Source organism: Drosophila ananassae, chromosome XR (genome assembly GCF_017639315.1).
Source record: "Drosophila ananassae strain 14024-0371.13 chromosome XR, ASM1763931v2, whole genome shotgun sequence".
NCBI classification, from domain to species: Eukaryota; Metazoa; Arthropoda; class Insecta; order Diptera; family Drosophilidae; genus Drosophila; species Drosophila ananassae.
Genome location: NC_057932.1, coordinates 16,999,944 through 17,025,737, shown reverse-complemented (window position 1 = coordinate 17,025,737; position 25,794 = coordinate 16,999,944). Strand labels below are relative to the sequence as shown.

General features: G+C 55.5%; 3 long non-coding RNA genes across 3 annotated transcripts in view; 1 reads left to right on the top strand and 2 right to left on the bottom strand.

The window, feature by feature from the left end:
- The window catches only part of LOC26515542, a 171,768-nt gene that overhangs the window by 138,531 nt on the left and 7,443 nt on the right, over positions 1-25,794 (top strand). Inside the window, exon 5 of the long non-coding RNA XR_001408376.3 lies at positions 9,674-10,028. This is a non-coding gene — a long non-coding RNA (uncharacterized LOC26515542). The remainder of the gene's footprint in view (positions 1-9,673; positions 10,029-25,794) is intronic.
- Positions 7,655-8,254, bottom strand: LOC123257642. Its single transcript, XR_006507767.1, has 2 exons — positions 8,015-8,254; positions 7,655-7,905 (listed from the first exon to the last, which is right to left on the bottom strand). It is a non-coding gene; the product is annotated as an uncharacterized LOC123257642 (long non-coding RNA).
- LOC123257641 overlaps positions 9,955-25,794 on the bottom strand; it is a 58,130-nt gene continuing 42,290 nt past the window's right edge. The window contains exon 4 of the long non-coding RNA XR_006507766.1: positions 9,955-10,040. This is a non-coding gene — a long non-coding RNA (uncharacterized LOC123257641). The remainder of the gene's footprint in view (positions 10,041-25,794) is intronic.

Sequence of the window (25,794 nt, the reverse complement as noted above, 5' to 3'; positions counted from 1 at the left end):
ATGTTTTTATCGGCATTTCTTCCTATTTCTCAAGGAGTGAGAGAGAGAGAGAGGCTTTCTTTCTTATTTTTTTTTTATTTATTTATTTTTTTTATTTTACTTGGGCGTTTAAGCAAATTCAATAAGTCAACTCCAAGAGGGAGGTAGGGGGGCAGGGCCTCTCTTTTAGCCAATTTTGGTTTATTTATGAGCGATACAAGGGAATAAATTAGACAAAAATTGGCAGAACAAGAACAAGAAAAGCTTATCGAAGAGCCAGGACCTTTCCCCAAAAAATAAAAATAAGGAAAAAAAAATAAGAAAAAAAAATAAATAAAATAAAACAGCCAGGGGGGGACTCTTATTCCCGCTTAACCCATTTAAACGGGGGGTCATTCGTCAAATTGGCCATAAAAACGCTTAAGCCAAACAAAGAACAAGTAAATGAAGAACACCAAACAAACAACAAAACAAGAATAAATAAGAACCGAAACCGAAAAAGGAAGACAACAAAAAAAAAAGAAAGGGGCAATGTATGGGAAAAAAAGGAATATAAAGTATTAACAAAGTTTTCTTGGCTTTTCTGCCGGTTCTTTTTTTTTTCTTTCTTTCTCCTCTGATAGCAATAGGTCTGATGGAGGTCTGAGGGGGGAGATAAAAATATAGAAGGGTTAATAGAAAAATCTAATAATATTTTCTAAGAGTTTTGGTTAAATTATTTAACTATTTTTTGTTTTTTTGTTATGCTTTTTATTTAATATAAATTTTAAAAACAAATTCAATGGGTTAAAAATAAGCATAAAGTTTAAAGTTCTCATTCTTTAGGCTTTATCTAATTTTATAATATATAAACTAAGCTTATACAAATTAATTTTAAATTAAAAAGTAATAGAAGTAGTTCTATTTTAATTTCGAGTTTCAAGTTCGAATCATTTAGAAAAATATACAAAAAACGATAAAAAATATTTTTAAAAATAAGATATAAAATTAAAAATATATAAACTATAAATTATATAAACTAAAATTTTGTTTATAAAAGATTGTTTCAAATTCAGTTAAAAACTTACAGTTGAAAAATATATATAATTTATTTTTAAAAAATTAATCTCAAAAGCAAGAACTTTTACGACCGAGGGGGGCGCTGTCGCATAACGTACGGCTAGCGGGAACAGATTACTTGCAATAAAAATGCAATACTTTAATCCCATAATTCATAAAATCAAAGTCCATAAATAGCAAACTAATCTGGCATTAAATACAGCTTAAATACAACTACTATCTATTTAATTCAAATACCAACCTAACCCACTTCCTCCGCAAAACCACAAAGGAATATGTAGCTTCTGGTTGAAAATAGAAATCGTGTTAAGTATTGGAAAATATTTAGAGAAAGGCAGAAATGGTACGCACAAATGGGCTGCAACTGCTGTTTCTGCTGTAATGGATTAAAAATGGTTAAGCCAAGTGGCAAATTACTAAGTAAAGATGCCCCTAATGGATGTGTCCTGGCCAAAAAGGAGTTGGCCAAGGCAACACGACTGCAGGACGCACACACACACACACACACACACTACGGTTGCCATTAGGAAGAGTCCTCCTGCAGATGGATCAGCAGTTATATATGTGTATAACATATATATGGACTGGATCTGGACCTGAATCTGGTGTGTAAAGACTGAGAAATGCTTGCATTTAGCCTCTCACGACCACAAAATGCGGTGCATGTTGCTTTTTTTTTATTTCTGATACCCTATAGGGGTTAAGGGGTATATTAGGGTATTTGAATTTTGGTTTTTTTAATTATTTTGATGGGCATTTTTTTTTGTTAGAAAAATTAGTCTTTTTTTGGGACCTATTATATTTTTTCTTAATGGATTAGGTGTAGTTTAGAACCTCTAAATATTTTATAAAAATTTATTAAAATATAAAAAAATATTTAAGCATAAATATTTAAATTTCTATAAAATTTTATTTTGTAAATACTTCCTTATTATAAATTATTATAATTTCTATTATTCAAATATTAGAGAGTACTCTAAGTATTTTATTTCCAAAACCATCCTTAAAAATATGTTATCATTTTTGTTTTTTTTTTTTGCGCGACAAACACACACACACTGACACAAAAAAAAATAAAAAAAAAACACAGAATGTGTTGGATTTCGTGTCTGAAGGGGGGAAGGGAGAGGAGGAGGGCAAAGGAGTAGGGGGCTAAGGGCTGGGGGTTAAAGGACGAGGGGATGTCTGGAATGTCTGCTTGTTCCTGCCACAAAAAAACACTCAAAGGCTGAAAAGCTTTTCGCTCACAAGTGGCAACCGGAAGTGTTGTGCGGCTCAAGAGCCTACTCAGCACGCACACACTCACACACACTCGCACAAACATAAACACACACATACACACATACACATACATATACATATAAGGAGAAGAAGAAGTAGTAGAAGGATCTGATCCTGGACATGGCAGACATGTTGAAAGGTGGAAATTGAGGCGATTTACTTTGTTTTTTTTTTGTTTTTTATTTTTTTTTTTTACAAAATAGGCTTCATTGCAAGTTTAATGCACTTTATCCACCAGCCTAATTCGAAAATTTAAAACAAAACAGAGAGCTTGGCTAGTCAGCATGTTTTTTCTAAGGATGTTTCTTAAAAAAATAAGATTAAGATAGAGCAGGAAGTGTTGGGGTTAAGATACGAGGGGGTTCTAAGCCTCTAATCTTGAGGAGCTATGAAAGGGAGTAGCTAGCAAGGGGTTGCCAAAATTAAAACTTAATTAAATAATAAGCTTAAAAATTATAGATTTTTTTTGAAGCCAAAACTAGGCTTATATTTTAAGGAAACTTGAAAAAAAATAGCTCTAAATATAATAAATAATAAATAAAATAAATATGATAAATATAATAAATAAATAATTAAAATAAAATAGTAAAGAAAAACTAAATATGTATATATAATAAATATTATATTTAATAATAAAAATAAATAAGAAATAAAATTGATAATGATAATAAGAAGAATAGCCTTATTAATTGTCCTTTTTAGTCCATAGCCTTAGCCCTTGGTCCTGCAGGACCTAAACAAACCCACCATTCCGTTCCATATGCTAATTTAATTTATTAGTCCGAAAATTTCCCTCTTCGATCCTAAATCCTTGAAACGTATTTCTCTTAATTAAGGCAGGAGAAAGCGGCGTCACCGTCTAAACAAAAAACTTGCAACTCCCCAGGACGACGCGCCCATTAAACCAAAAACAGAAACAAAAAACAAAAAACAAAAACAAGAGGAAAGAAAATTTATATGTATGTATAAAATATATAATAAAATAAAAGGGAAATATTTATGAAAATTACTTTGACAAAGTCGTCGCACAAATAAATAAAAGAGGCCAGTGAGTGAGGAGAAAGGCGTTCGACCAACAGGCGTCGACAGGACGAAAGTGGCAAGGACCACAGCAAGGCAGGCGGCAGGCAGGCAGGCAGGCAGGACGAAAAGGCAACCCACCCGGCAGCAGCAGCAAACTAATCACAATAATCACGCTGAAATAAAATTAATAAAAATGCGTGGCCCGTTGGCACGGCAAGGAGCATTTAAGAACATAAATAAAAATTAGCAAAACCAACAAACCAGCCACCAGGCCAGCCAGGCGAAAGCGAACGAAAGGCAAACAACAAGGACTCGGCTATTGGACTGTTCGTCCTGAAAGCCATGCCCCTTTCTTACTTTCTCTATTTGTGTGTTAGACTATGTGTCTGTGTGTGGTTGGGTAATAAAAGCCACAAATATAAAGAAATTACAGGAATATAAAAAAAAAAAAAAAGAAAGGAAAAAAATATATATAAAAGAAAGCTGCTGGAGAAAGCGAACAAAACCGGAAAAGTTAAAGCAGCTAGCGAATAAACGAAAAGCTAATAAAAGCCTTAGGCCAACTTTGATGGTCAGTAGGCAGTATCCTTGCCATATCCTTGGACTACAGCCACAAGGATAATGATTGAAAGTCAGCATAAAAACTTATTAACTTTTAGTGTTAAAAAATTTCAAGAATTTTATACTTAAACGTATACCTATTCTTGATTTAATAATTTCAACTGTTCTTGTGTCCTTTCTAGTTTCCGGCATTGATTACATTGAACTTTTGACATAAATTGCATCTAATTTATGCACGCAACATTTTCGATTTTCGATTTTCGAGCAAATTATGTTTGTTAGCCCGCCGGGCTAGAATAATAATAATAACAACAACCAATTGCTAGAATAACAATTGCCGAAATTTAAATAATAAGTCATACATACATCCGACACTACATATATGTATGTACATACATATGTATGCAGTTCATAGTACATAGATCAGCAAATAAATAAATATACACATCCATATACAAGGAGGACACAAACAATTGGCATAAATTTCAAACTGCACAGGGGAAAATTAAAATACAGTTTTTTTTAGTTTATAATTTACACAAAAATGAGTAAAGTTATGTTAAGTATTAAGTGGTATTATTAAGAGTTTTTTTTTATTACAATAAATATTGCAGAGCAAAGCTTATCCTTTTAGGTTACTATTATTGGTATTCACAAATATGGGAAATAATTTTTGTACAATTTTTGTTGCATTCTTTTAGGAGAAAAATATTGGAAGGAAGATATGAAGGAAGTTTTTTTGCTTTGATTTTATTTAAGGATTTTAATTGATTTTAGTATATTTTTATATATAATAATAAGGATCTTAGTTTAAACTGGTAATAGTTACTAATATTATATCTTAGTTACTAATATTATACCACAGATATTGAAAATGATTTTTGTTCAATTTTAGTGGCATTCTTTTAGGCGCAAACATAACATTTTAAAAAGAATTTGTTGAAAATATTATTTAAAACCTGAAAATGTTAGAAATATTCAAAAATGGAGAGCTTAAAACTCCTTAATTTTAATAAAATTTTTTTTTATTATATTTTTCTAGGATTTAATTTATTTTTAAATTTTTCCAAGAAAATTAAAATACAGAAAGGCAGGATTCAAAATATTCTAAAGCTCTATAAAAACCTATCTATCAAATTGCTCTCAAAACTCCCCATCAATTACTTTATATATTTTTCTTTTAGTCCCAAAACTATACAAAATTTTCCCGCAGTGTAACCAGGAAAAGCAGAAGCAACCAAGTTTTCGCATTAATTAATTGTAGAAGGCCTTCGCTGGCTGATTAGTGGGGGAAATACTACAAGTACAAATACAAATATGTGTATATGGGAGAACATATATTTGAATGGGAATGGGAATGAAAAGGAACAATTGAGGGGTATATAGGTAGTGGGATGGGAGGGGGGGAGGTGGGTCTGAGGGAGAATGGAAAACGTGTTTTTGCCGATGCCAATTTCCCAACCAATTAGAAGACGAAATGCATGGTGAAATTTAATTAACATTTTCAAATGTTCCGCATGTCCGGCAGTAAAAACTTTCACCGACCTGATATGTCTATGTCTCGTTTCCCAGAACACCTTGCTGCCATACCACTAGTAGTAGTAGTAGTAGTAGTAGTAGTAACTGTTAGTACTACTTTTACATAGTTTCAGTTAACCCCCTTCAGTTGCCCCCCTCCTTTATCTGCCTGCCTTTCCAGAGTAATTTGTCCGAAACTGTCGTTTCGAGCCTTAACCCTTTGCTCGTTCGCCTGATTACTTTGACTCCTCTTTTGTTCTCCTGTAACAAAATTTCAATGGGAAATAGTTTTTATGACACATCAACTACTACTACTACTACTGCTACTGCAGAGCAGCTACTACTACCCCCCCCCCCACATATACATATATATATATTTATATAAGTACCTATATGTAGTTAGTCCTGTACGTGCTTAGAACGAGTGTGTGGTGTGTGTTTTTTGGCCAGAGAGAGCTCTGCCAGAGTAAAAAGTTTAAATGCAAAAATGAAAATTAAATACAAAATGGTAAGTACTTTCATCACCGGTAAGAGTAGCAGGTGGGGAAGGAGGTGTATTCCTGGTAGTCCTCTCTCCTCTGTCCTCTGGCTAAAATGAAATTTCCCAAATTTCACCAAAAACATTTCAACAGCTTAAAGTTCAAGTGGTGGCCAAAAAAATGTCTATATAATTACATCCGAAATGTGTGTGTTTTCTACTTTTCTGGCTAACCTATCCCCTCCATCTAATGGCATTTCTACTTTTTAAATACAAATACTTTCATTTTTATTTACTTTAAACAAGTGGATGATTTATTTCGAGCTAGAAAGATTGGATAGAGAGTTAATTCGAGGAGTTTTAAAGCCTAAACTACTTACCTTTTAAAGCAAATATTTCTTTGTATAAAACCAAATCTTTAATTATTCAAATCTGCCTTGAAAAAGCCACAATCCCTACCGTCTGTCTGTCTGACTTTCGACTGAATATTGGTCATTTCCGATTTCTGATCTCTCTCGCCTTGGCCAGGACACACATTTTGCAAAAAGCTAATTGCCTTTTTGGTTTTCTAACCTTACAACCCACCCACCTAGCCATAGCCCCAAAAAGTAGGCAACACCACTCCCAAAACTCTGTCTCGACCAAAGTCTCTGGACAAAAACAAATCTGCCGACCAGGCCAAGTGACCTGACAATTGTCGGCTAAAATGGGGCGCGGTCCGCCTCTTTATGATTGTTCAGTGGGGCTGCGTAAATCTCACCAAACGAAACAGAAAGCCATACGTTTTAGGGGAGGGGAGGGGGACACCATCGGTACCATGTCCATATCCATGTGTTATTTGTTTCGCCCAGGACGAAGATAAAATTAAATTTACACAAAATGGAGAAAAGTGTGTTACTTTCTTTTTATTTTTCTTGTTTTTTTTTTTTTGGAAAAGTTTTCTTTGTTCTTCGCGACTTTGTCGGTGTGTCTATATATATATTAAAATATATATATATTTTTTTGGTTTGGTTAGCAACCTATTTGTCCCAAAGGCCTCACAATTTTTTCTTGCTTTTTTGGTTGGACAATTTTTGATCAGCAGGCACAGGACTTTTGGCCAATTTTTGGGGCCAGTTTCTACCTGAAATTAAATGTCTCTGAGGGCCTAGGAGCTTTTTGGAAATTTATTTGAGTGGAAAATAGTTCTATTTAATAAAATAAAGAAGAGTATAAGTTGTTTCTTTTTATTAGATTTTTATTTAATTATTATTATAAATAAAACAGCTATTTTTTGCTTAAGAGTTATTAAAAAATATGGCTCAAGTAACTAAAAGTAGTATTTTCTTAACTTAAGACTCTCTCAGACTTTAAATATTTTTATATTATTTCTTTTTAAAACTATTTTTAGTCTTATAAAAAATGTAACTTAGATAATTAAGTTTATAATTTTTTTAATCAAAATCCTCCCTCTAAAAAATAACAAACTCCCCTCTCTTAGAAATTTTTGTTACTTAGGGACCTGTGCCAAAGTGAAAGCATTTTTAATTTAATTTTTTTTTTGACAACGTCCAAGGATTCATTGTCCTGGGTACCCTATTATTATTTGCTTTTTTTGTTTTTGCTGTTGTCTTTGGCGGGGCATCCTGGCGCCTTGAGCCGACTTTTTAATTGCATTAACACGCTAATGTAAGTCGCATAATGCCGACAGCTGACCCCCAGAACCCTCTGCTCTCCCCAACCCTTAGACAATAAAAAAAAATATAACAAACCATCTTTCATCAGAATGTTGCTTATTACATATTTATGTTTTTATTTTTCCACCCACCATTTTTGTTGTCTCCTCTCGGACTCTAGGACATTCTCTCGAAGAAAAACGTTGAATAAATTTTAATTGTCTTTTGGGTGTCGCAAGCATTTTTCTTTTCTTATTTATTTTTTTTTGTTGTTGTTGTTTTGTGGCGCCTTCAGGCGGGGCATTAAAAAATATTGCTTTGGAACATATGGACAACGTTGTTTCAGTTTTTCTTTCATTTTTGTTCGTTATTATTTTGATTTTTTTTTTTTTTGGACAAGAAATAGTAAAAGGAAAGTAAAATTAGCAGGACGCTAAAAGGGACAACGAAAATGTCTTACCTGTTGGCCGTAAAATAAATTCCATTATACGAGCTTTTTGTTGTTGTTGCCATTCCAGGAATATTCCTCGGGATGAGAGTGTTTGGTAATAATAATAAAAGCCCAAATGACAACCAGAACAAGAACAAGAGGTGGCAGGGCAAGGCATTTTTACTTTTTTTCGTGTTATTTGTTATTTGGCATCTTTTGAAATTAGATGATGTTAGAAACCCAAGAAGAACAACAAAAAACCAATGTAAAATAAACATTAATATTCGGTAATAAAAATGAGAATGGATAGGTAACTTGAAGATGGAAACTTTAAAAGTGTAAGGATAGAAGAAATTATTTTTAGAAAATTATTTAAATTGAGTTTAAAAATATTTTAGGAATTTGAAACTTTTCATTTAATTAAATTCCATTTATTGGCAATTTTAATACAAAAATAATGATTATAGTTCATATTTAATACGATTTATATTTTATTCCTTAACAAAAAATGCAAAATATTTATTTTTCTGGCTGTGAAAACATTTTGTTTGAATCAATTTTCAGAGCCACCTCTTTCAGTGCCTCTTTTATTTTTAAATACTTTAAAAACATTTTCGCATTTATGCGACAAATGTGATGAAAGTCCAGGACCTGTACAGCCCTCCACCTTCACCTCCACCTGCTACTCCGCCGCCATTGACCCCAGTCATTTATTTAAAGCTGCTCGGGGGCACACAGTCCCCAAAAAGGGGGTATCCCCTAGCCTCTCAACCACCCTGCCCTCCCGCACCGGCCACGGTCCTCTCCTTTTCGACCAGCTCACTCATAAATCATTTTCGTGCCGCGCGCTGCCGCAGAATGACACACGACTGCCCTCCTGTGCCCTGGCTACTCCACCCTCCACCCTCCACACCCACCTTTTTTCCAGCAGGTGGCATATGATCCGACTCTCCGACCGGTGCTCCCCTCATCCCCCCCCCCCCCCCCCCCCCTCCATCATTTTGAGCCCCGCCAGTAACTTTGTTTGTTCTCATTGTTGGGTTTGTTTGCAGTTCTCGGGGTCACAAATTGTTTTCGAGCTTGCCGGGGTTTCAACAAATTGGAAAGTGTTCCACAAGTAGCCGCCTGGCTCACAGCACGTGCCAACCTTTGACCCCTGCCAGCCAGTACACCCCAGTCGCCCAGTCGCCCAGTCGCCACTCGCCTGTCCGCGGCCATTTAATAATAATAATAATACATTTTTTTTTTTGTCTTTTTTTTTGTTAAGAACAAAACTTTCTTGGGGACGCGTTTTATTTAAATAAAAAATTCAAATTAAATAAGATTAATTTTAGTAGATCGACGACCCAAGGGAAGGGAAAGTAAAAGAAAGCCAGAGGCTGGGACAGAGACAGGAACAGGGCCAAAAGGCAGAAAGAGGCTTTTACATAATTCCACTCAACGCCACTTGAAGATGACTAATGACAGATTGTTCAGTTAACAGGGGACCTGCACTGGAAAAAAATATACAAGAGTGCTTGAAAATATTCCTAGAAAGTGTTAAAAATTTGAGTAAAAATTATTAGATATATAGTTAGTTTAGTTATTAATTAAAATATATTTTATAAGCCTTAAAGTATTGAATTTTAAACAATTTTTTTCTTGATAATAATTTATTATATGTATACTTTTTTTTTTTTTTATTTCTAGTGCATAATCCTGTAACGATATTTTGATGTGGCGATGCGAGTATTTGGCACCAGGGATATGGCACAGCCCACAGATATGTCACATTTGTCTGGCCAACAAATACTTCATCAAAGTTTCGCAGGCAAACACTTGAAGTTTGGATGCGAACGGGAGGAGGCCTTCCATCTATGTAGCTCCTGCGGTGATTTTTCTAAGCTGTCAACTGCAACTGGTCCTGGAAATGGACATGGCCAAGTCATCATCATCAGTATCAGGAGAGAAGGGGCAGCAGCAGCAGCAGCAGCAGCAACAGCAACAGCAGCAGCAGCTAGCCATCCAACCAGCAGAGATACTAATTGTCATCCATAAACCTCAGGTACGGGATTCTCTGAAAAATGTCACCAAAAAATGTCAAAAAGTCTTTAAAAGCCATAAATTAATTATTTCTAATGCCTAATATTGCACTTAACGAATATTTAAACTTTCTTTTTGAGCAACAATGTCTTCAAGTGCTCTATTACTTAAATAGATTCAAAAAACGCACAGCGTTGCCGGATCGGGACAGAAATGCGCTTTCTAGAGTGTACATCTCGGCCATTTGTAGATCGACCCGATCTGGCAACGTCGTAACGGACATTTTCGGAATCAGCGATCGCCGAAATCGGACAACAAAATTACCGGGCTACCGACTCCTGGAACCGGGGTGCAGGTTGCAGGAACCGGATACGGGCTCCTGGAACCGGCTACCGGCTCCTGGGACCGGGCTACAGGCTCCTGGGACCGGGCTACGGGCTCCTGGAACCGGCTACAGGCTCCTGGGACCGGGCTACAGGCTCCTGGGACCGGGCTACGGGCTCCTGGATCCGGCTACAGGCTCCTGGAACCGGCTACCGGCTCCTGGGACCGGGCTACAGGCTCCTGGGACCGGGCTACGGGTTCCTGGAACCGGCTACAGGCTCCTGGGACCGGGCTACGGGTTCCTGGAACCGGCTACCGGCTACCGGCTCCTGGGACCGGGCTACGGGCTCCCGGAACCGGCTACAGGCTCCTGGATCCGGCTACAGGCTCCTGGGACCGGGCTACGGGTTCCTGGAACCGGCTACCGGCTCCTGGGACCGGGCTACAGGCTCCTGGATCCGGCTACAGGCTCCTGGGACCGGGCTACGGGTTCCTGGAACCGGGCTACAGGCTCCTGCATCCGGCTACAGGCTCCTGGATCCGGCTACAGGCTCCTGGAACCGGCTACCGGTTCCTGGGACCGGGCTACGGGTTCCTGGGACCGGCTACAGGCTCCTGGATCCGGCTACAGGCTCCTGGGACCGGGCTACGGGTTCCTGGAACCGGCTACCGGCTCCTGGGACCGGGCTACAGGCTCCTGCATCCGGCTACAGGCTCCTGGATCCGGCTACAGGCTCCTAGAACCGGCTACCGGTTCCTGGGACCGGGCTACGGGCTCCTGGAACCGGCTACAGGCTCCTGGATCCGGCTACAGGCTCCTGGGACCGGGCTACGGGTTCCTGGAACCGGGCTACAGGCTCCTGCATCCGGCTACAGGCTCCTGGATCCGGCTACAGGCTCCTGGAACCGGCTACCGGTTCCTGGGACCGGGCTACGGGCTCCTGGAACCGGCTACAGGCTCCTGGATCCGGCTACAGGCTCCTGGGACCGGGCTACGGGTTCCTGGGACCGGCTACAGGCTCCTGGATCCGGCTACAGGCTCCTGGGACCGGGCTACGGGTTCCTGGAACCGGCTACCGACTCCTGGGACCGGGCTACAGGCTCCTGCATCCGGCTACAGGCTCCTGGATCCGGCTACAGGCTCCTGGAACCGGCTACCAGTTCCTGGGACCGGGCTACGGGCTCCTGGAACCGGCTACAGGCTCCTGGATCCGGCTACAGGCTCCTGGGACCGGGCTACGGGTTCCTGGGACCGGCTACAGGCTCCTGGATCCGGCTACAGGCTCCTGGGACCGGGCTACGGGTTCCTGGAACCGGCTACCGGCTCCTGGGACCGGGCTACAGGCTCCTGCATCCGGCTACAGGCTCCTGGATCCGGCTACAGGCTCCTGGAACCGGCTACCGGTTCCTGGGACCGGGCTACGGGCTCCTGGAACCGGCTACAGGCTCCTGGATCCGGCTACAGGCTCCTGGGACCGGGCTACGGGTTCCTGGAACCGGGCTACAGGCTCCTGCATCCGGCTACAGGCTCCTGGATCCGGCTACAGGCTCCTGGAACCGGCTACCGGTTCCTGGGACCGGGCTACGGGCTCCTGGAACCGGCTACAGGCTCCTGGATCCGGCTACAGGCTCCTGGGACCGGGCTACGGGTTCCTGGGACCGGCTACAGGCTCCTGGATCCGGCTACAGGCTCCTGGGACCGGGCTACGGGTTCCTGGAACCGGCTACCGACTCCTGGGACCGGGCTACAGGCTCCTGCATCCGGCTACAGGCTCCTGGATCCGGCTACAGGCTCCTGGAACCGGCTACCAGTTCCTGGGACCGGGCTACGGGCTCCTGGAACCGGCTACAGGCTCCTGGATCCGGCTACAGGCTCCTGGAACCGGCTACCGGTTCCTGGGACCGGGCTACGGGCTCCTGGATCCGGCTACAGGCTCCTGGGACCGGGCTACGGGCTCCTGGAACCGGCTACCGGTTCCTGGGACCGGCTACCGGCTCCTGGAACCGGCTACAGGCTCCTGGATCCGGCTAGCGGCTCCTGGGACCCGGCTACAGGCTCCTGCATCCGGCTACAGGCTACTGGGACCGGGCTACGGGCTCCTGGATCCGGCTACAGGCTCCTGGAACCGGCTACCGGCTCCTGGGACCGGGCTACAGGCTCCTGGGACCGGGCTACGGGCTCCTGGATCCGGCTACAGGCACCTGGGACCGGGCTACGGGCTCCTGGAACCGGCTACAGGCTCCTGGAACCGGCTACAGGCTCCTGGGACCGGGCTACGGGCTCCTGGAACCGGCTACAGGCTCCTGGGACCGGGCTACAGGCTCCTGGATCCGGCTACAGACTCCTGGGACCGGGCTACGGGTTCCTGGAACCGGCTACCGGCTCCTGGGACCGGGCTACAGGTTCCTGGAACCGGCTACCGGCTCCTGGGACCGGGCTACGGGCTCCTGGATCCGGCTACAGGCTCCTGGATCCGGCTACGACTCCTGGGACCGGGCTACAGGCTCCTGGAACCGGCTACAGGCTCCTGGGACCGGGCTACGGGTTCCTGGAACCGGCTACCGGCTCCTGGGACCGGGCTACAGGCTCCTGGATCCGGCTACAGGCTCCTGGGACCGGGCTACGGGTTCCTGGAATCGGCTACCGGCTCCTGGGACCGGGCTACAGGTTCCTGGAACCGGGTACCGGCTCCTGGGACCGGGCTACGGGCTCCTGGATCCGGCTACAGGCTCCTGGATCCGGCTACGACTCCTGGGACCGGGCTACAGGCTCCTGGAACCGGCTACAGGCTCCTGGGACCGGGCTACGGGTTCCTGGAACCGGCTACAGGCTCCTGGGACCGGGCTACGGGCTCCTGGAACCGGCTACCGGCTCCTGGATCCGGCTACAGGCTCCTGGGACCGGGCTACGGGCTCCTGGAACCGGCTACCGGTTCCTGGGACCGGGCTACGGGCTCCTAGAACCGGCTACAGGCTCCTGGGACCGGGCTACGGGTTCCTGGAACCGGCTACCGGCTCCTGGATCCGGCTACAGGCTCCTGGGACCGGGCTACGGGCTCCTGGAACCGGCTACCGGCTCCTGGGACCGGGCTACGGGCTCCTGGAACCGGCTACAGGCTCCTGGGACCGGGCTACGGGTTCCTGGAACCGGCTACAGGCTCCTGGAACCGGCTACAGGCTCCTGGGACCGGGCTACGGGATCCTGGAACCGGCTACAGGCTCCTGGGACCGGGCTACGGGCTCCTGGAACCGGCTACCGGCTCCTGGGACCGGGCTACAGGCTCCTGGATCCGGCTAGCGGCTCCTGGGACCGGGCTACGGGCTCCTGGAATCGGCTACCGGCTCCTGGGACCGGGCTACGGGCTCCTGGAACCGGCTACCGACTCCTGGGACCGGGCTACAGGCTCCTGGATCCGGCTACAGGCTCCTGGGACCGGGCTGCAGGGACCGGGTACGGGCTCCTGGAACCGGCTACCGGCTCCTGGGACCGGGCTACGGGCTCCTGGAACCGGCTACCGGCTCCTGGGACCGGGCTACAGGCTCCTGGATCCGGCTACAGGCTCCTCGATCCGGCTACAGGCTCCTGGGACCGGGCTACGGGCTCCTGGAACCGGCTACGGGCTCCTGGAACCGGCTACCGGCTCCTGGATCCGGCTAGCGGCTCCTGGGACCGGGCTACGGGCTCCTGGAACCGGCTACCGGCTCCTGGGACCGGGCTACGGGCTCCTGGGACCGGGCTACGGGTTCCTGGAACCGGCTACCGGCTCCTGGGACCGGGCTACAGGCTCCTGGGACCGGGCTACGGGCTGCTGGATCCGGCTACAGGCTCCTGGGACCCGGCTACGGTCTCCTGTAACCGGCTACCGGCTCCTGGGACCGGGCTACGGGTTCCTGGAAGCGGCTACCGGCTCCTGGGACCGGGCTACAGGCTCCTGGGACCGGGCTACGGGCTGCTGGATCCGGCTACAGGCTCCTGGAACCGGCTACCGGTTCCTGGGACCGGGCTACGGGCTCCTGGAACCGGCTACAGGCTCCTGGATCCGGCTACAGGCTCCTGGAACCGGCTACAGGCTCCTGGATCCGGCTACCGGCTCCTGGGACCGGGCTACGGGTTCCTGGAACCGGCTACCGGTTCCTGGGACCGGGCTACGGGCTCCTGGAACCGGGCTACGGGCTCCTGGATCCGGCTAGCGGCTCCTGGGACCGGGCTACGGGCTCCTGGAACCGGCTACCGGCTCCTGGGACCGGGCTACGGGCTCCTGGGACCGGGCTACGGGTTCCTGGAACCGGCTACCGGCTCCTGGGACCGGGCTACAGGCTCCTGGGACCGAGCTACGGGCTGCTGGATCCGGCTACAGGCTCCTGGGACCCGGCTACGGTCTCCTGTAACCGGCTACCGGCTCCTGGGACCGGGCTACGGGTTCCTGGAAGCGGCTACCGGCTCCTGGGACCGGGCTACAGGCTCCTGGGACCGGGCTACGGGCTGCTGGATCCGGCTACAGGCTCCTGGAACCGGCTACCGGCTCCTGGGACCGGGCTACGGGTTCCTGGAACCGGCTACCGGCTCCTGGGACCGGGCTACAGGCTCCTGGGACCGGGCTACGGGCTGCTGGATCCGGCTACAGGCTCCTGGGACCCGGCTACGGTCTCCTGTAACCGGCTACCGGCTCCTGGGACCGGGCTACGGGTTCCTGGAAGCGGCTACCGGCTCCTGGGACCGGGCTACAGGCTCCTGGGACCGGGCTACGGGCTGCTGGATCCGGCTACAGGCTCCTGGAACCGGCTACCGGTTCCTGGGACCGGGCTACGGGCTCCTGGAACCGGCTACAGGCTCCTGGATCCGGCTACAGGCTCCTGGAACCGGCTACAGGCTCCTGGATCCGGCTACCGGCTCCTGGGACCGGGCTACGGGTTCCTGGAACCGGCTACCGGTTCCTGGGACCGGGCTACGGGCTCCTGGAACCGGGCTACGGGCTCCTGGATCCGGCTACAGGCTCCTGGGACCCGGCTACGGTCTCCTGGAACCAGCTACCGGCTCCTGGGACCGGGCTACGGGCTCCTGGAACCGGCTACCGGCTCCTGGGCCGGGCTACGGGCTCCTGCATCCGGCTACAGGCTCCTGGGACGGGGCTACGGGCTCCTGGATCCGGCTACAGGCTCCTGGGACCGGGCTACAGGCTCCTGGATCCGGCTACAGGCTCCTGGGACCGGGCTACGGGTTCCTGGAACCGGCTACCGGCTCCTGAGACCGGGCTACGGGTTCCTGGAACCGGCTACCGGCTCCTGGGACCGGGCTACAGGTTCCTGGAACCGGCTACCGGCTCCTGGGACCGGGCTACGGGCTCCTGGATCCGGCTACAGGCTCCTGGATCCGGCTACGACTCCTGGGACCGGGCTACAGGCTCCTGGAACCGGCTACAGGCTCCTGGGACCGGGCTACGAGTTCCTGGAACCGGCTACAGGCTCCTGGGACCGGGCTACGGGCTCCTGGAACCGGCTACCGGCTCCTGGATCCGGCTACAGGCTCCTGGGACCGGGCTACGGGCTCCTGAGACCGGGCTACGGGTTCCTGGAACCGGCTACCGGCTCCTGGGACCGGGCTACAGGCTCCTGCATCCGGCTACAGGCTCCTGGGACCGGGCTACGGGCTCCTGGAACCGGCTACAGGCTCCTGGATCGGGCTGCAGGCTCCTGGGACCGGGCTACGGGTTCCTGGAACCGGCTACCGGCTCCTGGGACCGGGCTACGGGCTCCTGGATCCGGCTACAGGCTCCTGGGACCGGGCTACGGGCTCCTGGAACCGGCTACAGGCTCCTGGGACCGGGCTACGGGCTCCTGGATCCGGCTACAGGCTCCTGGAACCGGCTACCGGTTCCTGGGACCGGGCTACAGGCTCCTGCATCCGGTTACAGGCTCCTGGAACCGGCTACAGGCTCCTGGGACCGGGCTACGGGTTCCTGGAACCGGCTACAGGCTCCTGGGACCGGGCTACGGGCTCCTGGAACCGGCTACCGGCTCCTGGATCCGGCTACAGGCTCCTGGAACCGGCTACAGGCTCCTGAGACCGGGCTACGGGCTCCTGGATCCGGCTACAGGCTCCTGGGACCGGGCTACGGGCTCCTGGAACCGGCTACAGGCTCCTGGAACCGGCTACCGGTTCCTGGGACCGGGCTACGGGCTCCTGGATCCGGCTACAGGCTCCTGGATCCGGCTACGACTCCTGTTACCGGGCTACAGGCTCCTGCATCCGGCTACAGGCTCCTGGGACCGGGCTACGGGCTCCTGGATCTGGCTTCAGGCTCCTGGGACCGGGCTACGGGCTCCTGGAACCGGCTACAGGCTCCTGGATCGGGCTGCAGGCTCCTGGGACCGGGCTACGGGTTCCTGGAACCGGCTACCGGCTCCTGGGACCGGGCTACGGGCTCCTGGATCCGGCTACAGGCTCCTGGGACCGGGCTACGGGTTCCTGGAACCGGCTACCGGCTCCTGGGACCGGGCTACGGGCTCCTGGATCCGGCTACAGGCTCCTGGGACCGGGCTACGGGCTCCTGGAACCGGCTACAGGCTCCTGAAACCGGCTACAGGCTCCTGGGACCGGGCTACGGGCTCCTGGATCCGGCTACAGGCTCCTGGGACCGGCTACCGGTTCCTGGGACCGGGCTACGGGCTCCTGGATCCGGCTACAGGCTCCTGGATCCGGCTACGACTCCTGGTACCGGGCTACAGGCTCCTGCATCCGGCTACAGGCTCCTGGGACCGGGCTACGGGCTCCTGGATCTGGCTTCAGGCTCCTGGGACCGGGCTACGGGCTCCTGGATCTGGCTTCAGGCTCCTGGGACCGGGCTACGGGCTCCTGGATCCGGCTACAGGCTCCTGGGACCGGGCTACGGGCTCCTAGAACCGGCTACAGGCTCCTGGATCCGGCTGCAGGCTCCTGGGACCGGGCTACGGGTTCCTGGAACCGGCTACCGGCTCCTGGGACCGGGCTACGGGCTCCTGGATCCGGCTACAGGCTCCTGGGACCGGGCTACGGGCTCCTGGAACCGGCTACAGGCTCCTGAAACCGGCTACAGGCTCCTGGGACCGGGCTACGGGCTCCTGGATCCGGCTACAGGCTCCTGGGACCGTGCTACGGGCTCCTGGAACCGGCTACCGACTCCTGGGACCGGGCTACGGGCTCCTGGATCCGGCTACGGGCTCCTGGGACCGGGCTACGGGTTCCTGGAACCGGCTACCGGCTCCTGGGACCGGGCTACAGGCTCCTGGATCCGGCTACAGGCTCCTGGGACCGGGCTACGGGTTCCTGGAACCGGCTACCGGCTCCTGGGACCGGGCTACGGGCTCCTGGATCCGGTTACAGGCTCCTGGGACCGGGCTACGGGTTCCTGGAACCGGCTACCGGCTCCTGAGACCGGGCTACGGGTTCCTGGAACCGGCTACCGGCTCCTGGGACCGGGCTACAGGCTCCTGGATCCGGCTACAGGCTCCTGGGACCGGGCTACAGGCTCCTGGATCCGGCTACAGGCTCCTGGGACCGGGCTGCGGGTTCCTGAAACCGGCTACCGGCTCCTGGGACCGGGCTACAGGTTCCTGGAACCGGCTACCGGCTCCTGGGACCGGGCTACGGGCTCCTGGATCCGGCTACAGGCTCCTGGATCCGGCTACGACTCCTGGGACCGGGCTACAGGCTCCTGGAACCGGCTACAGGCTCCTGGGACCGGGCTACGGGCTCCTGGAACCGGCTACAGGCTCCTGGATCGGGCTGCAGGCTCCTGGGACCGGGCTACGGGTTCCTGGAACCGGCTACCGGCTCCTGGGACCGGGCTACAGGCTCCTGCATCCGGCAACAGGCTCCTGGGACCGGGCTACGGGCTCCTGGAACCGGCTACAGGCTCCTGGGACCGGGCTACGGGCTCCTGGATCCGGCTACAGGCTCCTGGAACCGGCTACCGGTTCCTGGGACCGGGCTACAGGCTCCTGCATCCGGCTACAGGCTCCTGGGACCGGGCTACGGGCTCCTGGATCCGGCTACAGGCTCCTGGGACCGGGCTACGGGCTGCTGGATCCGGCTACAGGCTCCTGGGACCCGGCTACGGTCTCCTGTAACCGGCTACCGGCTCCTGGGACCGGGCTACGGGTTCCTGGAAGCGGCTACCGGCTCCTGGGACCGGGCTACAGGCTCCTGGGACCGGACTACGGGCTGCTGGATCCGGCTACAGGCTCCTGGATCCGGCTACAGGCTCCTGGAACCGGCTACAGGCTCCTGGGACCGGACTACGGGCTCCTGGAACCGGCTACCGGCTCCTGGGCCGGGCTACGGGCTCCTGCATCCGGCTACAGGCTCCTGGGACGGGGCTACGGGCTCCTGGATCCGGCTACAGGCTCCTGGGACCGGGCTACAGGCTCCTGGATCCGGCTACAGGCTCCTGGGACCGGGCTACGGGTTCCTGGAACCGGCTACCGGCTCCTGAGACCGGGCTACGGGTTCCTGGAACCGGCTACCGGCTCCTGGGACCGGGCTACAGGCTCCTGGATCCGGCTACAGGCTCCTGGGACCCGGCTACGGTCTCCTGTAACCGGCTACCGGCTCCTGGGACCGGGCTACGGGTTCCTGGAAGCGGCTACCGGCTCCTGGGACCGGGCTACAGGCTCCTGGGACCGGACTACGGGCTGCTGGATCCGGCTACAGGCTCCTAGAACCGGCTACAGGCTCCTGGATCCGGCTACAGGCTCCTGGGACCGGGCTACGGGCTGCTGGATCCGGCTACAGGCTCCTGGGACCCGGCTACGGGTTCCTGGAACCGGCTACCGGTTCCTGGGACCGGGCTACGGGCTGCTGGATCCGGCTACAGGCTCCTAGAACCGGCTACAGGCTCCTGGATCCGGCTACCGGCTCCTGAGACCGGGCTACGGGTTCCTGGAACCGGCTACCGGCTCCTGGGACCGGGCTACAGGCTCCTGGATCCGGCTACAGGCTCCTGGGACCCGGCTACGGTCTCCTGTAACCGGCTACCGGCTCCTGGGACCGGGCTACGGGTTCCTGGAACCGGCTACCGGTTCCTGGGACCGGGCTACGGGCTCCTGGAACCGGGCTACGGGCTCCTGGATCCGGCTACAGGCTCCTGGGACCCGGCTACGGTCTCCTGGAACCAGCTACCGGCTCCTGGGACCGGACTACGGGCTCCTGGAACCGGCTACCGGCTCCTGGGCCGGGCTACGGGCTCCTGCATCCGGCTACAGGCTCCTGGGACGGGGCTACGGGCTCCTGGATCCGGCTACAGGCTCCTGGGACCGGGCTACAGGCTCCTGGATCCGGCTACAGGCTCCTGGGACCGGGCTACGGGTTCCTGGAACCGGCTACCGGCTCCTGAGACCGGGCTACGGGTTCCTGGAACCGGCTACCGGCTCCTGGGACCGGGCTACAGGCTCCTGGATCCGGCTACAGGCTCCTGGGACCGGGCTACGGGTTCCTGAAACCGGCTACCGGCTCCTGGGACCGGGCTACAGGTTCCTGGAACCGGCTACCGGCTCCTGGGACCGGGCTACGGGCTCCTGGATCCGGCTACAGGCTCCTGGATCCGGCTACGACTCCTGGGACCGGGCTACAGGCTCCTGGAACCGGCTACAGGCTCCTGGGACCGGGCTACGGGTTCCTGGAACCGGCTACAGGCTCCTGGGACCGGGCTACGGGCTCCTGGAACCGGCTACCGGCTCCTGGATCCGGCTAGAGGCTCCTGGGACCGGGCTACGGGCTCCTGAGACCGGGCTACGGGTTCCTGGAACCGGCTACCGGCTCCTGGGACCGGGCTGCAGGCTCCTGCATCCGGCTACAGGCTCCTGGGACCGGGCTACGGGTTCCTGGAACCGGCTACCGGCTCCTGGGACCGGGCTACGGGCTCCTGGATCCGGCTACAGGCTCCTGGAACCGGCTACCGGTTCCTGGGACCGGGCTACAGGCTCCTGCATCCGGCTACAGGCTCCTGGGACCGGGCTACGGGCTCCTGGATCCGGCTACAGGCTCCTGGGACCGGGCTACGGGCTCCTGGAACCGGCTACAGGCTCCTGGATCCGGCTGCAGGCTCCTGGGACCGGGCTACGGGTTCCTGGAACCGGCTACCGGCTCCTGGGACCGGGCTACGGGCTCCTGGATCCGGCTACAGGCTCCTGGGACCGGGCTACGGGCTCCTGGAACCGGCTACAGGCTCCTGGAACCGGCTACAGGCTCCTGGGACCGGGCTACGGGCTCCTGGATCCGGCTACAGGCTCCTGGGACCGGGCTACGGGCTCCTGGATCCGGCTACAGGCTCCTGGAACCGGCTACCGGTTCCTGGGACCGGGCTACAGGCTCCTGCATCCGGCTACAGGCTCCTGGGACCGGGCTACGGGCTCCTGGATCCGGCTACAGGCTCCTGGGACCGGGCTACGGGCTCCTGGAACCGGCTACAGGCTCCTGGATCCGGCTGCAGGCTCCTGGGACCGGGCTACGGGTTCCTGGAACCGGCTACCGGCTCCTGGGACCGGGCTACGGGCTCCTGGATCCGGCTACAGGCTCCTGGGACCGGGCTACGGGCTCCTGGAACCGGCTACAGGCTCCTGGAACCGGCTACAGGCTCCTGGGACCGGGCTACGGGCTCCTGGATCCGGCTACAGGCTCCTGGGACCGTGCTACGGGCTCCTGGAACCGGCTACCGACTCCTGGGACCGGGCTACGGGCTCCTGGATCCGGCTACAGGCTCCTGGGACCGGGCTACGGGTTCCTGGAACCGGCTACCGGCTCCTGGGACCGGGCTACAGGCTCCTGGATCCGGCTACAGGCTCCTGGGACCGGGCTACGGGTTCCTGGAACCGGCTACCGGCTCCTGGGACCGGGCTACAGGTTCCTGGAACCGGCTACCGGCTCCTGGGACCGGGCTACGGGCTCCTGGATCCGGCTACAGGCTCCTGGATCCGGCTACAGGCTCCTGGGACCGGGCTACGGGTTCCTGGAACCGGCTACCGGCTCCTGGGACCGGGCTACGGGCTCCTGGATCCGGCTACAGGCTCCTGGATCCGGCTACGACTCCTGGGACCGGGCTACAGGCTCCTGGAACCGGCTACAGGCTCCTGGGACCGGGCTACGGGCTCCTGGAACCGGCTACAGGCTCCTGGATCGGGCTGCAGGCTCCTGGGACCGGGCTACGGGTTCCTGGAACCGGCTACCGGCTCCTGGGACCGGGCTACGGGTTTCTGGAACCGGCTACCGGCTCCTGGGACCGGGCTACGGGCTCCTGGATCCGGCTACAGGCTCCTGGGACCGGGCTACGGGCTCCTGGAACCGGCTACAGGCTCCTGGGACCGGGCTACGGGCTCCTGGATCCGGCTACAGGCTCCTGGAACCGGCTACCGGTTCCTGGGACCGGGCTACAGGCTCCTGCATCCGGCTACAGGCTCCTGGGACCGGGCTACGGGCTCCTGGATCCGGCTACAGGCTCCTGGGACCGGGCTACGGGCTGCTGGATCCGGCTACAGGCTCCTGGGACCCGGCTACGGTCTCCTGTAACCGGCTACCGGCTCCTGGGACCGGGCTACGGGTTCCTGGAAGCGGCTACCGGCTCCTGGGACCGGGCTACAGGCTCCTGGGACCGGGCTACGGGCTGCTGGATCCGGCTACAGGCTCCTGGAACCGGCTACCGGTTCCTGGGACCGGGCTACGGGCTCCTGGAACCGGCTACAGGCTCCTGGATCCGGCTACAGGCTCCTGGAACCGGCTACAGGCTCCTGGATCCGGCTACCGGCTCCTGGGACCGGGCTACGGGTTCCTGGAACCGGCTACCGGTTCCTGGGACCGGGCTACGGGCTCCTGGAACCGGGCTACGGGCTCCTGGATCCGGCTACAGGCTCCTGGGACCCGGCTACGGTCTCCTGGAACCAGCTACCGGCTCCTGGGCCGGGCTACGGGCTCCTGCATCCGGCTACAGGCTCCTGGGACGGGGCTACGGGCTCCTGGATCCGGCTACAGGCTCCTGGGACCGGGCTACAGGCTCCTGGATCCGGCTACAGGCTCCTGGGACCGGGCTACGGGTTCCTGGAACCGGCTACCGGCTCCTGAGACCGGGCTACGGGTTCCTGGAACCGGCTACCGGCTCCTGGGACCGGGCTACAGGCTCCTGGATCCGGCTACAGGCTCCTGGGACCGGGCTACGGGTTCCTGAAACCGGCTACCGGCTCCTGGGACCGGGCTACAGGTTCCTGGAACCGGCTACCGGCTCCTGGGACCGGGCTACGGGCTCCTGGATCCGGCTACAGGCTCCTGGATCCGGCTACGACTCCTGGGACCGGGCTACAGGCTCCTGGAACCGGCTACAGGCTCCTGGATCCGGCTACAGGCTCCTGGGACCGGGCTACGGGTTCCTGGAACCGGCTACCGGCTCCTGGGACCGGGCTACAGGTTCCTGGAACCGGCTACCGGCTCCTGGGACCGGGCTACGGGCTCCTGGATCCGGCTACAGGCTCCTGGAACCGGCTACAGGCTCCTGGGACCGGGCTACGGGCTCCTGGAACCGGCTACCGGCTCCTGGATCCGGCTACAGGCTCCTGGGACCGGGCTACGGGCTGCTGGATCCGGCTACAGGCTCCTGGGACCCGGCTACGGTCTCCTGTAACCGGTTACCGGCTCCTGGGACCGGGCTACAGGCTCCTGGGACCGGGCTACGGGCTGCTGGATCCGGCTACAGGCTCCTGGATCCGGCTACAGGCTCCTGGGACGGGGCTACGGGCTCCTGGATCCGGCTACAGGCTCCTGGGACCGGGCTACAGGCTCCTGGATCCGGCTACAGGCTCCTGGGACGGGGCTACGGGCTCCTGGATCCGGCTACAGGCTCCTGGGACCGGGCTACAGGCTCCTGGATCCGGCTACCGGCTCCTGGGACCGGGCTACGGGCTCCTGCATCCGGCTACAGGCTCCTGGGACGGGGCTACGGGCTCCTGGATCCGGCTACAGGCTCCTGGGACGGGGCTACGGGCTCCTGGATCCGGCTACAGGCTCCTGGGACCGGGCTACGGGTTCCTGGAACCGGCTAGCGGCTCCTGGGACCGGGCTACGGGCTCCTGGAACCGGCTACCGGCTCCTGGGACCGGGCTACGGGCTCCTGCATCCGCCTACAGGCTCCTGGGACCGGGCTACGGGCTCCTGGATCCGGCTACAGGCTCCTGGGACCGGGCTACGGGTTCCTGGAACCGGCTACCGGCTCCTGGGACCGGGCTACGGGTTGCTGGAACCGGATACCGGCTCCTGGGACCGGGCTACAGGCTCCTGGATCCGGCTACAGGCTCCTGGGACCGGGCTACGGGTTCCTGGAACCGGCTACCGGCTCCTGGGACCGGGCTACGGGTTCCTGGAATCGGCTACCGGCTCCTGGGACCGGGCTACAGGCTCCTGCATCCGGCTACAGGCTCCTGGGACGGGGCTACGGGCTCCTGGATCCGGCTACGGGCTCCTGGGACCGGGCTACAGGCTCCTGCATCCGGCTACAGGCTCCTGGGACCGGGCTACGGGCTCCTGGAACCGGCTACGGGCTCCTGGGACCGGGCTACGGGCTCCTGGATCCGGCTACAGGCTCCTGGGACCGGGCTACGGGTTCCTGGAACCGGCTACCGGTTCCTGGGACTGGGCTACGGGCTCCTGGAACCGGCTACGGGCTCCTGGGACCGGGCTACGCGTTCCTGGAACCGGCTACCGGCTCCTGGGACCGGGCTACGGGTTCCTGGAACCGGCTACCGGCTCCTGGGACCGGGCTACAGGCTCCTGCGTCCGGCTACAGGCTCCTGGGACCGGGCTACGGGCTCCTGGAACCGGCTACGGGCTCCTGGGACCGGGCTACAGGCTCCTGCATCCGGCTACAGGCTCCTGGGACCGGGCTACGGGCTCCTGGAACCGGCTACGGGCTCCTGGGACCGGGCTACGGGCTCCTGGATCCGGCTACAGGCTCCTGGGACCGGGCTACGGGTTCCTGGAACCGGCTACCGGTTCCTGGGACCGGGCTACGGGCTCCTGGAACCGGCTACGGGCTCCTGGGACCGGGCTACGCGTTCCTGGAACCGGCTACCGGCTCCTGGGACCGGGCTACGGGTTCCTGGAACCGGCTACCGGCTCCTGGGACCGGGCTACAGGCTCCTGGGACCGGGCTACGGGCTCCTGGATCCGGCTACAGGCTCCTGGGACCGGGCTACGGGCTCCTGGATCCGGCTACAGGCTCCTGGAACCGGCTACCGGTTCCTGGGACCGGGCTTCGGGCTCCTGGAACCGGGCTACGGGCTCCTGGATCCTGCTACAGGCTTCTGGGACCCGGCTACGGTCTCCTGGAACCGGCTACAGGCTCCTGGGACCGGGCTACGGGTTCCTGGAACCGGCTACCGGTTCCTGGGACCGGGCTACGGGCGACTGGAACCGGCTACAGGCTCCTGGATCCGGCTAGCGGCTCCTGGGACCGGGCTACGGGCTCCTGAAACCGGCTACGGGCTCCTGGGACCGGGCTACAGGCTCCTGCATCCGGCTACAGGCTCCTGGGACCGGGCTACGGGCTCCTGGATCCGGCTACAGGCTCCTGGGACCGGGCTACGGGTTCCTGGAACCGGCTACCGGTTCCTGGGACCGGGCTACGGGCTCCTGGAACCGGCTACGGACTCCTGGGACCGGGCTACGCGTTCCTGGAACCGGCTACCGGCTCCTGGGACCGGGCTACGGGTTCCTGGAACCGGCTACCGGCTCCTGGGACCGGGCTACGGGCTCCTGGATCCGGCTACAGGCTCCTGGGACCGGGCTACGGGCTCCTGGAACCGGCTACCGGCTCCTGGGACCGGGCTACGGGCTCCTGGAACCGGCTACCGGCTCCTGGGACCGGGCTACGGGCTCCTGGATCCGGCTACAGGCTCCTGGGACCGGGCTACGGGTTCCTGGAACCGGCTACCGGCTCCTGGGACCGGGCTACAGGCTCCTGCATCCGGCTACAGGCTCCTGGGACCGGGCTACGGGCTCCTGGATCCGGCTACAGGCTCCTGGGACCGGGCTACGGGTTCCTGGAACCGGCTACCGGGTCCTGGGACCGGGCTACAGGCTCCTGCATCCGGCTACAGGCTCCTGGGACGGGGCTACGGGCTCCTGGATCCGGCTACAGGCTCCTGGGACCGGGCTACAGGCTCCTGGAACCGGCTACCGGGTCCGGGGACCGGGCTACAGGCTCCTGGATCCGGCTAGCGGCTCCTGGGACCGGGCTACGGGCTCCTGGAACCGGCTACGGGCTCCTGGGACCGGGCTACAGGCTCCTGCATCCGGCTACAGGCTCCTGGGACCGGGCTACGGGCTCCTGGATCCGGCTACAGGCTCCTGGGACCGGGCTACGGGTTCCTGGAACCGGCTACCGGTTCCTGGGACCGGGCTACGGGCTCCTGGAACCGGCTACGGGCTCCTGGGACCGGGCTACGCGTTC